The sequence below is a fragment of the Hippopotamus amphibius genome, chromosome 17 (assembly GCF_030028045.1).
Source record: "Hippopotamus amphibius kiboko isolate mHipAmp2 chromosome 17, mHipAmp2.hap2, whole genome shotgun sequence".
Taxonomy (NCBI): Eukaryota; Metazoa; Chordata; class Mammalia; order Artiodactyla; family Hippopotamidae; genus Hippopotamus; species Hippopotamus amphibius.
The window spans coordinates 31,080,601-31,094,825 of NC_080202.1; positions in this window are offsets into that span (position 1 = coordinate 31,080,601).

Below are 14,225 nucleotides of genomic sequence, written 5' to 3' on the forward strand. Positions count from 1 at the left end.
ATAAATTAAGGAAGGCCAACCTCAGATTTTTCTGGGTAACTGTTTGTGTGTATGCATTTACTCTAAATTAACATTCCCATATTAAAAATTCATTTAATAAACATCTGTTAAAGTTTTTATATTTATTTCAGTACAGTTCATTATCAAAAATGTAATAGTTATGCTCTCAATGGTGTCTAGGATAAAGACACATTTTGCTCTCTTCCCTGGGCATCTGTTTCACCTCCTTCCTTCACCTCTACATGTTATATCATTTATAATGAAGTAAATGACTTAGGAGATGAGTCATTTATTTAATATGTCTAATTAAACTTTTCCTTAATTGAGTGTGATCTCAGGAAAAAAATAAGTGTAATTTGACAGGCTGTAATAAAATAGGTTTAGTGAATATGAAACATGAAGGAATTAGTGCTAACATGATTTTTATAATATGGGTATTACATTTTAACTCAAGCTAATATAACATAGGCTATTATGATGTGTGAAGTCTTTGTGTTTAGACCTAGAAGTTATGGTCACTGTTATATGTCACTTGAAAAATATGGTAATATAGTTATAAATGATAATATTTTATAAATAATTATTCAAATTAAATAATCCTTGAAAGGACACAGAAGCCCCGAGTGATACATAATTACCTGGAGTAATCTGCTGGGTGTGGACAACTTTCTGATAAGCTTGGGCTAGAAATGGTTTATGGTTAGTTGCCTTTTCCACAGTTTTGCTTCCACAAGATGGTACTTGCTCTATTATTTTCCATTGAACTGTACCATAAACTAGAAGAAGCCAGATATTTGGAGAGCTATAATGCTAAGATTATGAGCCTTGACTCAAGCCAAATGTGCCCAACAAAACATTTCTAGTAAGGGGTATACTAATCTCTGCTTTCTTGAAGTAGAACATTGCAAGATGGAATACCTCCCCAGAGCAGACATTATCTAGTACGAATGAGCTTGGAGATTTTCTGGAATGATGAGTCATGCAATGTCAGAAAATCACTATTTATGGAGCCTGATTACTTAATGTATATAATTAAATATTAGAATATGACTACCACAACTTCCCTGTTTAGTCTATGGTACCAAAATAAACATAAATGATTCCAGTGTAATGATGTATTTATTTACCATGAGAAATTGAATCATGGCTATAGCTTATGTAATGTTTACCAATGCTCCAGATATCTTGCCTACATTAACTCATTTAATGCTCACACCAGTTCTGTAAGATAGCTACTACTATTATTCTCATTCTAAAGACAAAGACTCTGGGTTAATATGAGGTTCAGTAACTTACCAAGGCAACACAAATACTATATTGCAGGAATGCCAGTTTTTGTTCATGTAGTACTATACTAGAACCTATCTGTTTCACTATTACATTGTAGTGACTTTCTATCATGAACATTATTTGCAGAGGTGGAAGTAGTGATGCAATAGCATTCCAGGGCTGCTTTCTAGGATTATTTTCCTGATAACTGAAGCCTCAGAGAAATATTCACAAAGGGAAGAGCTTTTAACAATAAATGCAGATGAAAGGAAAACTAGACATCTGATACCATAGGCAATTTGACAGTGTGTTTTTGTCTTGTTTTGTTTTTAATCCTGTGGCCATCAGTCATTTTATAATAAATTATAGAAAGGTGGCATGAAATTAAGTATTTGTACTAGCTCACAGACATTATATTAAAGCCATGAATAATGGTTAAACTATGCCCTTCAGTCCACAAATATTCCAACAACATAAAAGTATATTAAAATGGTCAAAATATGTCTCATTTGCTATAGATGGATTGACAGTTGTATTGTCAGTCTCTTGGATAAATAAGAATTATCGATATTCAGGGAAATTTTGGTTTGAGTTTAAATGTGTCTCAGGTAGTGTTGGTTATAGTAGAAATACTGATGTGAGAATAATAATACTTATAGTGCAACTATAATAATCAATAGAAAGACAATCAAGACACCAAAATGTTAATAAACAGTCTTGTAAAAAATTCATAATGAGTTTTATTTGTTTCCTAATTTTTAAAATTTGGGGAGTGCAGTTTGTGTTTTTTCTGTGATTTATACATCTGCCTATTACTGAGTTCAAGCTCTCACTTCTTGTCACATGGCAGGCCAATAAATCAAGTTGTTGTGGCAAGGAATAGTGACTTTATTCAGAAAGCCAGTAGACTGAGAAGATGGTGGACTAGTGTCCCAAAGAACCATCTTGCCCTGGTTTGGATGCTAGCTACTTTTCTAGAACAAAAATGGGGGAGGTGAGAAGGTAATGTAAAAAGGCAATAAGTTGCCAATATTTCCTGTTTCTGGCCAGATTCTGGAGGGGATGTGTTAATTTCTTCTTTCTAGGTGGGTCTGGTCAGTTTGTTTCCTGTGAGCTAAACAAAGGTATTTTAGCTTAATACTTAGGCATGGGAGGTAGGGTTGCTGAAAACGGGCCATTATGAATATTTTAAGTTATAGGCAACATCCTTTTAGTGATTGACTTGTAGCAAAAGCAATAGAATACAAAGATTAAAGTAAAAGAAGCAGATCAAATATGGAGTCAGATTTGTTATTCCCAATTACATGACTATAAAATGTAGATTCAGATTTTGTCTCATTATATAAGTGGTTTAAGGTAGAAGCAGAAAATTGGAGAAAAGCCACACAGATGTTATTTTTTATGTAAGAACTACACCAAGCAGAGGAAATAATGATCAGCAGTGGAGGGTAGTCACATATACAATACGCAGATAGAAACAGGGCACAGTAAAGTCTTTCAGATGGTTGGATGAAAGGTCTCAAGAGGAGACCCAACTGCATAGTTTAATTCTCCATCTCTGGAGAAATAAAAATCCCTTAGTGATATTAATAATTAGGCATAACAATGATAGTAAACTAAGGTGTCAGTCTAATGAACAATCATGATTGATACTGAGTAAAGAAAGGAGGCACTAAGGGTGATGCAAAAAGCAGGAAAATTCCTGAGAAAAGGAGACTTTTATTGCTCATTTTCCAGTTATTCTCAAACTTTAGCATGCATTAGAATTATCTAGTGTATCTGTTAAAACAGATTCCTGGGCCTTACCCTCAGAGTAAGTCAGTCTGGGTTAAGGGTTGAGAATTTACATTTATGACAAATACCTAGTTGATACTGATAATACTAGATAGAACACTTGAGCTAAAACACTTGAGAACCACTTTTCTATGTAAACTAGCAACACTGTCTTCAGTTTTCCTAGGCTGAAGCTGGTATATTCTTGAATGAACAAACCTAAATTGTCTTTTCTGATCACTGTCACTCCAGATACCACCACGGAAGAATAAGGTCAACAAAGCATGTTCTGGAAGCAAGGTTCAAATAACAAAAGTACATGACAGATGATAAAATGCAAGGCAATGTGATGGAACTTCATAAGATGGCAACCTGAGGTAAACTGTATTTATTTGCAGATGAAAAGTACAATATCAAATAAAAGCAACTTTTGAATTCAGATTTTTCAAATCTCAATCTAAACACACTGACATAGGCAAGTCAAGAAATCTGTCAAGAAAAGATGAAAGTGACATTTTAAAGAGAAAATATAAAGAAGATTCTCTTCTGTCACTGTCTTTACAGGGAGGACTAATTGCCCCATGTATGACATGTATTAAAACTGCACCTCCTGGTAAGATATGTTTCCCCCAGCTGTATGAATCTCTTTATGGTTTTGTTTTTATTTGTTTCTCAAAGCACAAAGGTCATACACTTGGAGGAAATGTACTATACTTGACATGGTCTCCAGTTTTCTTTGTAGGAAAGAAAGTGAGTAGCAGTGGGTGAAAATGCCTAGCATGAAGATTTAGACTGAATAGTTTGACAAGTTTGCTGGAAGATGAGTGAGTTTGTGTGTTGATGGGCACTAAGGAGAAACTCCAGCCAAACCCTCCACTTATTTACCTGAGGATCAAGTATATCTGAGCATGTCTAGAGGTCTGGTATGATGGGTCTGAAAACAGTCTATTCTGAGAGAGTGAACAAGACATCTTCTATAAGGAAAGTAAATCTAGGGAAAACAGGTACTTAGATTTGGTTGGACTCATAAATGTTCCATTTATTGAAGACAGAAGGTGGTTTTGGAGTCTGTCTCTGAGATTGTTTTCTGCCCATGTACATTCTCTGAATCCTTGGAAATTCAAATTGAGAAAAATCTTGAAAGTGCTCTTTCACTAAAAAGAGCAAGTAAAGTCATTAGGGACACTGACCCACATAAGCTTGGTGCCCATGCAATGGACAGTGATTCTAAGGTGGAAAAGAATGTCCCTCCCACACCAGTAGGAAATGCTGCATGATGAGGCCATGTGAAGAGTGACAACAGATAGCAGAAGATGCCATGAGCATGACCTGAAACAGTTTGGCACAGAGGAATAATGCTGGCTCCAAATAGGAAAGCTATTCTGATATTGATATTCCTGTCACAGACAAGAGGTCAAATGTCTTTGTCTGTGTAGTATTCACAAGCATTGTCTGTATTATGTTTTCTACTCAAGCACAGTATACTTATGGGTTTGAAATACTTATGGGTTTTAAAAACAAGACATACATTTGTTTTACGTATGGAGCTCTAACATAACACTGGTAACACTGTACTCTAATTGTTGTTTTTCACCACTAGACAGTGAACTCCTTAAGGATGGAGGATAGATTTTGCAAATTTTTTTCAGAGGCTATGTTGAAATACATATTTGCATTAATGGAGAGAAACTGAATATTGCCTTTACCTCTGCATGCTGTAATGAATCAGATTGATTATGTTCCCTTGTTTCCTGATCACAGAAAAAATGGAAATCCTGTGAAGTATTCCTAGATGCTTATAGTTATTGTTTTTAGGCTTGTACCTCTCTCCAGATTACGAGCACCTCTAAATCCAGAGCTTATGTTTTGCTGACTACTACAGAGCTAATGCCTATAACACTGGGTTATCAATATATTTTTATTGTGAAGTATACACAATTGAAAAGTATAGACCCCTTGGTATTTTCCTGAAGTAAGTAAAGTCATACAAAAAATGCCATTTACCCTAGGTAGAAGATGCAATGGATAATAAAATTATATACCCTACTCGAATTCCTCCTTTGTTTCAATTTCTGAGAGGAGAAAGTTCATTTACTTTTAGAATTAAAATATACAGTCTGGAACACCAAATAAGATAAAGTGATTATTGCCTGCAGATGATTTATTTTGAAATGTGCTACATTCTTGGAAGATCCAATTGTTATAACACAGAAACCATCACTATTAAGTCAACTATTCCTTGATAAGTACCATAACCAATGATAAATATGGCTGTAAAATAAAAATATTATGGGGTTTGTTATTAGTGTATGAGGATGACTTTTGCGTGTGTATGTGTGTGTGAGTGAAATCTCTTACCCTTGTCTTTACCAAGATTTTTCTATAGGGCAACAATAGAGATGTTATTGTGTGAAGCTTGCAAACAGTTAGCTGTTGTTTTATATTTCTGGCAGGACATAGTGACTAAGTCTGAAATTACTCATTAACAATATTTCTCAAGATATTGTATGCAAATGAACAAAATCACATGGAGTCACTTAGAGATTCATAATCCTGAGCCCTACTCTGAAGCATTCAACCTAGACCAGAAGCCTCATTCATTTAAGCAATTATTATTGGTTATATATTATTTATTATTATTGGTATTTATATATTCCAAAGTTTGGTATGCTACTCTATTACAGAAAATACTCATTGACTTTTGATTTTCAAATTAAATCAGTATACACTTTTTATTACTCTTATTTTTTTGGAAGACTTAATAGAGAGAAACAGATGCTTGATAAGGAGGAACTAAAATATTAATGTTGCTATAATTTAAACACTATGCTAGATTATTTCATAGAAACTCTAAAAAACTTATATTAATATTTTATTATCTACAGTTGAGAAAACTGACACTGGAGAGATTATCACTTTATGCTAATGCAGTCATAGGATTTTTTTTAATTGAACTGTAATTGATTTATAATATCATATTAGTCTCAGATGTACAACATAGTGATTCAATATTTTTATACATTATGAAATGATGTATATGATAAGTCTAGTTACCATCTATCTCCATACAAAGTTATTACACAATTATTGACTGTACTCCCTATGCTATACATTACTTCCTCATTACTTATTTATTTTATAACTGAAAGTTTGTAACTCTTAATCCTCTTTCCCTATATCACCCATCTCTGGCAATCATCAGTTTGTTGAGTTTGAGTCTCTTTCTGTTTTGTCACGTTTGTGCGTTTGTTTTGTTTTTAAAGATTACACAAAAGTGAAATCATATGTTATTTGTGTTTCTCTGTCTGGCTTTTTTCACTTAACCTAATACCAACCCTACAGGTCCATCATGGCAAGATTTTATTCTTTTCCATGGCTAACTATAATTCCATTATATATATACACCACATCTTTATTTATCTATTGATGACCACTTAGGTTGCTTCCATATCTTGGCTATTGCAAATAACACTGCAATGAACATTAAGGTACATATATCTTTTTGAATTAATGTTTTTGTTTTCTTCAGGTAAATACCTGGAAGTGGAATTGTTGGATTGTATGGTAGTTCTGTTTTTAATTTAATCCACCAACAGTGCACAAAGATTCCCTTTCCTCGACATCCTTGTTATTTCTTGTCTTTTTGATAATAGCCATTCTAGCAGGTGTGAAAAAATATCCCATTGTGGTTTTGATTTGCATTTCTCTGATCATTAGTGACTTTGAACATCTTTTGGTGTGCCTAATGGTCATCTGCATGTCTTCTTTGGAAAAGTGTCTATTCAGGTCCCCGCCCTTTTATTAATTGGATTTTTATATTGATTTGTGTGAGTTCTTCATATATATTGGATATTAACTCCATATCATTTGAAATATCTTCTTCCATTCAGTAGGTTCTATATTCTATGGGTTTATTTCTGAGTCCTCTATTCTATTCTATGCCATGTCTGTTTTCGTGCCAGTGCCATACTGTTTTGATTACTGGAACACTTTTTATCTCTCCAATTCTGAATGATAATTTTGCCAGATAGAGTATTCTGGATTGTAATTTTTTTCTTTTAATTATTTTAAATATATGATGCCACTCCCTTCTGGCCTGCTAATTGTCTGCTGAAAAAAATCATCTGATACCCTTATGGGGATTCCCTTGTATATGACTAGTTGTTTTGTTCTTACTGCCTTTGAAATTCTCTTTATATTTAATTGTTGCCATGTTAATTATTATATATCTTGGTGTAGATATCTTTGTGTTCATCTTGTATGGGACTCTCTGTGCTTCTTGGACATGGATATCTGTTTCCTGCTCTAAGTTAGGGACATTTTCAGCTATTATTTCTTCAAATAATTTTTTGCCCCTTTATCTCTTTTCTATCCAGGACCCCTAAATGTGAATGTTAGTTTGCTTGACATTGTCCCAGAAGTTCCTTAAACTCTTCTCATATTTAATTTATTTTTATTATTCTGATTGGTTGATTTCCACTATTTTGTCTTCCAGATTGCTCATTTGTTCTTCTGCATTATCTAATCTGTTGTCATTTCCCTCTAGTGTATTTTTCATTTCAGTTATTGTATACTTCAGCTTTGTTTTGTTCTTTCTCATATATTCTAACTTTTTTTTGAAGTTCTCACTGTGTTCCTTTCTTCTTGTCCCAAGTTGAGTGAGCATATTTATGACCATTACTTTGAACTCTTTTGTCAGGTAAATTATTTATCTCTGTTTCACTACAGTTTATTTCTGGGTTTTTACCCTGTTCTTTCATCTGGAACATATTCTTATTTCTCCTCATTTTCTTTGACTTTGTGTGTGTATGTGTGTTTTCCTGTGAATTAAGCAAAACAGTTACCTCTCTTGCTCTTGAAGGCCAAGATGCTCATGTGTGTTCTCTTGGAGCATTCCCTGTGTAGACTGCCATGCACCAGGTGGCTTTGGCAGGCCATCTGGGGCTGGATAAGACATGGGCCAAGGTGGGGAGGGGTCCTGGGGTGCTCTGTGCTGGAGCCACCCTATCAGGATGACTGGAGCTGGAGTGGGCAGTTTTTCCAGGATGCACCAGGCCAGTCTGAGGTTACCTTAATGGGATGGCTGGAGCTGAGCAAGTGAGATCCTGGGCCATTCCACCTTGGCCTTGAAAAGCCAGCAAAAGCACAAGGCCCTTGCCAAACCACTGCCTCTGTTCCGGGGCTTGGAGTAAGTGAGTTTGTACATGAGTAATTTAAGAGCAGTGTTGATTTCCTATAGCCCTCCAGCTCTTCTGGACATATACCCCATTGGTTGTCAAACCCAGACATGGTGGGGGGGGGGTGTCTTATCTTCCCTGTGCTGGCCTCCAGGGTGGGGTATTTGATGTGGGGCTCAAACTCACATATTTGTGATATCTCCTCTTACTTCTGGGTCACTGTGCTGGGAGTGAGTGTCCTGACCTGATTGCATCTCTGCTCCTTCTATCCAACTCAACCTGGCTTTATATTTGTATCTTAGTTGAAGAGCTATTCTGTTAGTCTTCAGGTTATTCTTAGAGACAGTTGTTCTATATGTAGTTGTAATTTTGGTGTGTTCATTGGAAGCGACCTCTGGCTCTTCCTACTGTGCCATCTTAATCCCACCCCCCAGCTCATGGGATTTCAACTGAGATTCTCTGTTTCACTTAAGCTTATATCCTTTTATTTCATCTTTCTGAGCATGAAACAAAAGTCAAGATAAATGCATGAGAAACAAGAGCACATTTCATGGGAATTTTAAGAATGCAAAGATCAATGAAACCCGGAGAAATGCGACCTGAAGTGGGCCTTGGCAATGGGTAGGAATTTCAGATAGGTGTTAATAGCAAAACATGTTAATACTAAAAGAAGTGATTGACAGGGTGACTGTATGCATGCATAGATAAACAAATAAATATAATCTGGGACATACTAAATTATCCTGCATACTAATTACATAAATGTAAATATGGGCTCAGTAGCAGACGAAAATAGCTACTAGTATTTTATTGCAAATTTGAAAATAGTTCTTTATATGACAAAGTCTATAAAAGATCTATAATATAAATCCATGAGAACTGAAACCTTATCTTTCTTACTTAACAGCATATCATCAGTGCCAAAATCATTGTTTGGATTAGGCAATGGAACAAAAATTACATTCTAAGTAAGAGAAATGGAATAAGTATTTACAGAGCAACTGGAGTGAGAACAACCTACTTAAACAGAACCAGAAATGTAGCTAGTTTAAACCAAGGTGTTTAGGGGAGCAGTAGCAACATATATTTATAACATATAATTATAAAGCCTTTTTATTTCCTTAATCATTTGACTCTCATAAAAGTATTATGAGTTATGAATTATTATTTCAAGTATTTTTAAGTTGAGAAAGGTTTTTTTCTTAAATTTATATGTCCTGGAAAAATTAGAGCTTGGACTCCATCACATCTTGTTTATTTCTGATTAGTCATGTTTTTCCACTTATACTATGGATATTGTATATTTGAATAGAGAATGGACTCAATTTATGGAATGAATTGAGTTGATTTATAAATCAGAAACGTATTGGTTTGCTAAGAAACCCGTCTCTATAAGTATACTTGACTGGTTTCCCTGAAGTCAGCCAAGATTTGATGTCCAATAACAAACTCTATGACCAAATTTTTTACCCCCAATATAGTTTCTACTAAATTTTGTCTTTGACTCTTAGAATGAGCTTTCTGAAAAACAGTAGGCCTGTGTAGAAGTAGTGGAAATTAGCCAGATTCCCTTCCCTTTCTTCACAATTTAAAACTGGCTCCATAGCCTCTTACTCCCCAAAGCCTCTTTCTTTCCTTGTGCTCCAGTGAGTGCTCAAGACTCAAAGAATTTTAACTGAGAATCTTGATTCTGACCCTTCATCAGCTTTATTCATACTGGTTATATATACTCTTGGAGTTTGTGCAGGTGGTACAACTGCTTAAGACAAATTGCTACTGAGATTTTCCTTGCTGGACATTTCAGAAAATGTAATAGAGTTCTTATTACCACAGCAGTGTTTCTTCTAATTGAATCAGCTCTTCAGTCATTCCAGAGTGAACAATGAGTAATGAGTGTGTACTGACGTGATCCACTGGGGTCTGACCAAATATACAGTCAAAAATAGATGCTGACTGTTTTAGAAATCATCTGAAAAAGGAGGATAGATTTTTTTTAAATTGATAACACAGAGGAAGACCAAAGATACACCAAGTGGGAAGTTCTATGAATAAAGACATGGACCTAACAAAGGTGGTGTATTTGGAGGGAAAGAAGCAATTAAAAAGAATATCCAATTGCAAGTAAGCCTATTGTGTGCCCACATTGGAAACACAAGACTATGCATTTGATATCATGTATTAGACTGTGAGAGTGAGACAGTTACTAATATGAGTCCCCATATCATAACTCACAGTACTATGATAACTATTTATAATGCTTGGGAATGGGGAACACTATAAATGAGTCACTAAAGACATTCTTTAGAGAGGAAGTCATTTTTGTAATATCTGATGTTTAAATATCAAGTAGGAAAAGAACAATTTCTCAAATGGGGTATTTTAAAACAATGTTCTGCCTTAAAAACTCTTGTTTGACCAAAGTAATAATTTCTGTGTATAACACACAGTTCTCAGATTGGGAGAAAGTTTAGAGCAATTTTATATTTACAGAAAATTTTCATTGCACAGTGTTTCACAGATGGGTGTATGCTTAATGTAGAGGTCATATTAGATCCACTTCTGAAACCCAGTAGACTCCCAATAACACAGAACTGTTCTACTCACAAATTAGGAAACTGTGCTCTCAGAAACAAGCAGCACAGAATGCACTTCATGGAGAAAAATATGCAGAAGTAAGGCTTTCCTACCATATCTAATATTAGCTTAGAAAATTAAATGTTTTTATTCAGATAAATGAGGATGACTACCATGGGAGCTGCATGTGGCTCTATTAAAAAGAAGGAATAATCAATCAGTTAATCAGATATCTTTGGGACAAGAGTCAGTTTATTCATCCCCTTTCCTTTACACCTAAGCAAGAAAATTCAATCAAATAGCTGAGAATGGAGTGATGCAGAACCAGGGTGAGCACTAAGGCTGAGGACATATAGGGAGTAGAGGGAGACCAAGGCTTTGGGAAGTACACAGGACTACCACAAAAGATCTGCAAGAAGATCAAAAGGGTAAAGGAAATCTTAGGTGAAATAACAATGTTTAACTCAATGATCCTCACATCTTTTGTGAATGCAAATTCTATTATACCCATAAAGAGTCAAACACCTTTTGACTTCTATAACCCAAGATTCTACTCCCTTCAATTATGAATGGAAATTGTGCCTAGAAGGGAGAATTACAAAATAAATAACCTGGAAAGAAATAGTGTTTCTTCAGTCCCACTGTGACCTGGATGAGAATTGGCTAATGTATAATAAATACAGAAGTATCTGAGATGTAAATAATGTTGAGGAGCCATTAATGCCATTAAAGTTAATAAGGATTAACTTTTGGAAGTTGGAAAATAAAACCTTAAGGGTTTCTTGCAGAAGTAGATAGTAGACAGGGGTTGGAATAATGTAAATAACTTGAAAAGTGTGATGTAAACAAGGAATTTCAACAATAAAGGCTGTAGCTATCAAATTGTTTTATTGGATAACATCTGTTAGGTATTACACTAGATCAGGAAGGAAGCTAAAAATGCACAGATGTTTCTCAGAGGAGAGTACTTCAAGAGGAGCAAAGCAGATATCAAATATTCATACAATTAATTTAAAGCACAGTGCTTGAGTAGAAGATAATGTCTGCAAAGTGAATAACTAACATAAAGTTAGAGAGTAAGATAGAAAGTGAAAATTTGATCTAAATGAAAGAGCATTTTAAGAGGCAGAGTCAGAGTCAGATTAAGGAGAGAAGGTGTAATGATACTGAAAAGGGTAGGAGCTGTTGTTTTATTAACTTGGATCTGGAAATAGGAAGAAGAGGAGATCTGTGGTTGGGCAGTTATTAACAACAGAAATGAGTTTCTTCCTTGCAGGCAAGTAATTGCCAAAGAGACAGATATAATTTAATTTGCTGGCAGTTTTTTCTACCTTAATAATATAATTATAGTTGTTTTAAATGAGGTAATATTTGTAAAACATCTGGCCAAGTAAATATGGATTCAATTTTCTTAAACTCCTACATCAAGGACCTTTGAAAATATTATCAATATATATAAGTAGCATTTCTAAATAGTTTTGTTTTGCCACTTTAGATAAGACACTAAAGGAAATAAGCAGTTTTTAAAAATCTAACTATTAAGTGCTCATATGATTAATATATTTTAAATTTTTGGACCATTGTAAAACAATATTAACATGACTTTTCTGAATATTTCAGTGATGAGGTCTTATGTACCTCTAGGCTGTGCTGTGTAGTTAGATATAAAGTGTCTTGTTATCACCACCTTCTCTCTCCAACATTAATACTCAAAATGATCAGAAGGTAAACAATTTCAAACACAGCTAGGAAAATATGTTCAGGCAGTGAGAAAATGAGCAGTCAATACAACAGAAAAAATAACACTTTTGCCAAAGTTACAGTTACATTTATAAAATGTAAAGGAAGATGTAGGGAGATGTGCTATAGCAAAAAGCAAAATGCAGTTTTCTGAAAGAAGATAGTGAAAAGAAATTTAGAAATGATACTGTTTGAAACATCAAAGAAAAAAATTCATGGAATGAAAATAATTATTTTATGTTAGTCCTTAAATGTATGTTGGTGTTGTATATATTAATATAATGTATTTGATGCACACCCTTGGATACATTCTTATTTGTGAGAAATTTAATGGAACACATTAATTATTCTGGATACAAATGAATTGCCACTCCCAAGTGATAAGTTTGGGTAAGCAAGTATTCTTTGTCTTATCAGATTTCATCACTACAATTAAGTTATTTAGGAGTGCTAATGTAACTATTTTAATTTCACTACCCTTACTCATAAGAAGCAAGATCATTTTCTCTTCCATGTGTGGAGATATTATAAAACCAAATGAGTAGTTTTAGCTGAATTTGCCCTTTAGTGGTGTCACAAAACAATACTGCCTGACTTTAAATATGAGTGGTTAGATTGCAGAAATTTTTGGTGCATGGTGGGTGGGCCCATGTGAGGGAATTAAGACAGAGAAAGGAGACCTGGCCTGGGACTGCATTCAGAAATATGCTGTTTAACCTTGAATAATCACTTAAGCTTAATTCCCTCATCCTTAAAATAAAATGAGTGATATTTAAGAAAGCTTCTAATTTTATAAACTACTAGACTAATGTATGTGTATGTTTTTCTAAACAGGTAAATGCAGACTCAATATCATCTTGTATTATGTTTTGGAAATAGCTAATCTTGATTAAAAACCTGATGTGAAATTTTAATCTCCAAATTAACATGCTGACTAGAAACACACATATACACAGATACACACTTGATTAATATATACACATACATATACACACATGTACACACACAGATGTGTATGTATACTATGTATTCATATATAATTTATGATTCTAAAATAGATTGATTTATATGTCAATCTTGAAAAAATACAATAGGTTTATTTGAAAAATAAATTCCTATGATAAATATGAGTAGAGTATTTAAGATTAGGTTATGTTTCAAACTGAAAAACTACATAACCCTTTGTACTTCTCACTGGATTTTCATAATGATATGATGTTGTTTATATACACTATGTTTATATTCTAGATATCTCAGCACCAATCCTATTTCAAATGTGTTTTCCTATTGTAAAACCATATGTCACTTAGCATTTCCATATACAGTAATTGGCTTAAGCAATCTGGTCATTATATTTCCACCACATGTGAATCTACCTTGTATTCACTTAAGGCCAGGTAATTGCTAGAAGTGAGAAGCATGCCAATTACATTCTCAATATGATCTCGGATGGCCTCGGCCCACAGAGGCTTGATTTGGGGTTTCAGCTCCCGGTCAGTGATTGAGGTCAGGTAACGGTGGTGACAGCACCAGTCACCAGACCAGTGGTCAGTGACAAGGCCCTGGCCCTATGGCTTTGCAGAAAAGAACTCCCACAAAGTCGGAAAGTAGTGAAACGAGTAAAGTATTTATTGGGGGAAAAAAAAAAGCAGAATATGTGTGGATAGACACACAGGTGGGCTCAGTGAGAGC